At 48.3% G+C, this 3535-nt stretch overlaps 1 pseudogene; it reads right to left on the reverse strand.

Moving 5' to 3' along the window:
* Positions 1–51: 51 nt before the first annotated feature.
* Positions 52–1336, reverse strand: LOC101993573 (annotated as a pseudogene).
* Positions 1337–3535: the final 2199 nt, after the last annotated feature.

Raw genomic sequence — 3535 nt, forward strand, 5'->3', positions numbered from 1 at the left:
AAGGCACAAACTTTTATTGGTTCCTTGGTCCCCAGGGGTAGTAGCCTCCTTCTCAGCCTTAGTGCCTCAGAACCCTGGTGTCATTGGTCTCGGACACCACTTTGCCATCCACGACCTTGCGGGTGGTTGTCCTCTGGACGGTTTGCATGGGGTTACTGGAGTCCAGGGCATCGCTGAGACTGAAGTCCTCGCCATCCTCCAGCAAGCAGCCGTAGGTGGCAATCTCAGACTCAAGCTTGACCTTGATGTTCAGCAGGGCTTTGTATTCCTGGGTCTGGCGCTGCCCCTCTGCCCGGGTTTGTGCCAGCTCTGACTCCAGGTGCAGAAGGACCCCGTTGAGCTGCTCCATCTGCATGTTGTATCGGGCCTCCACGTCCCTAAGGCTGTTCTCCAAACTGATTTTCTGATTTTTCATGGCATCCAGGTCAATCTCCAAGGCCTGGAAGGTGCGCCTCAGGTCTGTGAGTGTGGTCTCAGCATCTCTGATTTCCGCAGACTGGGTAGTGACCACTCTGGTGATCTCCTCAATCTGCTGGGACCAGTACTTGTCTAGTTCCTCATGGTTCTTCTGAGCCAGCTCCTCATACTGGGCCTGGATATCAGCCATGATCTTGCTGAGGTCCTGAGATTTGGGGGCATCCACTTCCACGGTTAATCCAGAACTGGCAATCTGGGCTTCCAGTCCTTTAACTTCCTCCTCATGGTTCTTCTTCATGAACAGCAGTTCCTCCTTGAGGGCTTCGATTTCTGTCTCCAGCTGCAGCCTCGTGATGTTGGTGTCATCCACTACCTTTCGGAGTCCATGGATGTCACTCTCCACAGACTGGCACATGGTCAGTTCTGTCTCATACTTGACTCTGAAGTCACCAGCAGCAAGACGAGCATTGTCGATCTGCAGGACGATGCGGGCATTGTCCACAGAATTCACAAAGATCTGAGCCCTCAGGTCCTCGATGGTCTTGAAACAGTGGTCCCAGTCCTTGACGCCCTGGGACCCCTTCTTCTCCAGATGTTCCCGGATTTTTCTCTCCAGTCTCCTGTTCTCGGTCTCCAGGCTCTTCACCCTGTCCAGGTAGCTGGCCAGGCGGTCGTTCAGGTCTTGCATGGTCTCCTTCTCGGTCTGGATGCCACCCATCCCAACCAGACTTGCAGACCCCACGGAGCCATCCCAGACGATTGAGGAGCGGGCCACGGAGATCCAGGAACCGGAGCCCCCAGCACCTGCATAGACGCTGACCGCACTGCTGGCAGGCCGGACCCGCTGGCTGGGTGTCCGCACAAATCCCAGGGACCTGTAGTTGGTGGAAAACGTGGTGGAGCGGGTGGTGAAGCTCATGTTGTCTGGAGAGGAAAGCGAAGCGAGAGACCGGGACACGGGTTCCAACGGCTCATACATATATTTATGAGAATATAAAATTATTTTTGTTATGACCTTGTGCCTTAGCCTAGGCTCTGAAATGATTTTACTTTCTTCGTGAAGCCTTGCTGGTTATGTTTGTTAAGTGGCTCAAACAAATGAACAGGGCTAATGTTATTCTCTGTAAAAGTAGGTACTGGGAGACTGACATCAGTGGGCATGGAGGTTAAAGAGACAGTTCGGGTCCAGAAAGCAGGCAGGATGTGGATAACTGGCCATTGAAGTTGACATTGTAGAAGATGTTATGAGTAATTGGAATCTGATGGCTCGATAGGGAAGAGGAAGAGTAGATGTTTAGAGAGAACAGGGATATTGGCTAAAGAGTATCAGGCCACTGGAGACACATCAGATCCTGATGTTTCTCAGGGCTGATTCCCTGAGGATTCCGCTGTGCCTTTCTCTGGCTTGTAGGAGGTGCTCATTAAGAGCTTTCATGGACGTTCTTTTGCAGGAGTGAGTCTCTTCTCATCCGGAAAGAGTGAGACTAGCATGTAAGAGGACTGGGACCATTTGAGGTGATTTGTATATGCACGTTCTCTTATATGGCAACCTTCGTGACTAGGAGAGCTGCCCACTTTGATGATGGAGTGGTGGCTTGATGGATGCTAGGCTCTTAGAAATGCTCAAGCCAAGCTAAGAAAGAGGCAAACCTCAGTTCCATTGACCTCCAGGTTATTCAGTCTCCCATGTTTTCAGCAATGTTTGTACAGCCTTATTGTGTGCATAAATCCATGCTGGAATTCGCCAGATAGAGTAAGCCAGTGGTTACCCAGGAGATGCCTAGGACCCGAAGAAGGAATGATAGGGAGACTGGATAGGGTGAGAAAATTATACCATGAAGGGGCAAGTCCAATGATGAAGGCCCAGAGAAAGTACTGCTCTTGCTCTGAGTTCTAACCCTGGCATAGTCTGACTTTCAAATGGTCTACTGTCAGGGATTTGCAAAATACATTCTAGATTAGGGAAAGGTTAATAACTAAACAGAGATGATCCCAGATATGAAGAGTTGGAATGGAGATGAGTAACCTTGCAAAGGAAAATGGTGATGGTTTAGTTGTGGTAACAGAATAGCAGGGTAAAACACAGTTTAAAAACCTCATTGTGTGTTTAAGAAAGAAAAGGTTTTTTTTTTTTTGTTTGTTTGTTTTTTTGCAGTGCCTTTTTCTCAGGAATTGTTGTCAGCATCCCCTTCCCCCATGCCTTGTTTATCCACCCTTCGCTTTGCATGACACTGGGTCCCTGCCTCTCAATACAGTGACCTATATTACACGTTTTCCATTTATGTGCAATAGCCATCTCGGCTGTTGTTCTGGGGTTGGTAGTGATTCTGTAATTTCATTCCCTCATTAGAAACCGTGTGTTTATTTATTAAAGCTGCACACTGCCCAAAGGCAACGTACAAAAAGTATAGAAATACCAAAATTAAATAAAGGTTATTATTGCTGCTATTTTATAAAGCTTGTCCATCACAGGCCTCTGCCTACAAAGCAGAAGGTGGAGGCTCTGTTAGCCAGGTGCTATGCACAACCTTAATTAGCAAACCTGTGCTTGCCTTCTGCTGCCATCAGGGGGTTGAAGGTCAAGGCTGCAGCACAAGGCAAGAAGGGAAAGATCCATCCAGAATCTTCCAGAAAAAAAAAAAAACAACTTCAGTCTCTAAACTACTCATTCAAGTATCTTCCTAGAGTCATCCTGCTGAATTTAAACGCTCTAAGAACACCAGTCCAGGGACTGAATGGGCCTTTCTGTATTTGTTTGGATTCATTTCTTTAAGGACAGCTAGAAAACAGACATGTGACACGACTTCATGCATGAAATAGTCACAGAATGCCTACTGTGACTTGGTAACTTGGGGGTTAGGAAGCCAGCAAGCACCACCCACAGTGATTTGTGTCCCTGATGGAGCTTACATTCCACCAGCAAGGCAGCAGGTGGCCACGTTGTAAGTGATGTTCTGCTGCATGGAGCTCTGAGTGGAAACACGACAGGGGGAAAGCATAGTGCGCCCACTGGAAAGGGAGTCTGGGTTCTGGTTCTGTATATTGCTTCAAGTTCTCACTGATAAGATGCTATGAGCAGACTCCTGGCCGATAACCATGTGGAACTGAGGGAAAAGCC

This window comes from Microtus ochrogaster, unplaced genomic scaffold (assembly GCF_000317375.1).
Source record: "Microtus ochrogaster isolate Prairie Vole_2 unplaced genomic scaffold, MicOch1.0 UNK2, whole genome shotgun sequence".
Lineage (NCBI taxonomy): Eukaryota > Metazoa > Chordata > Mammalia > Rodentia > Cricetidae > Microtus > Microtus ochrogaster.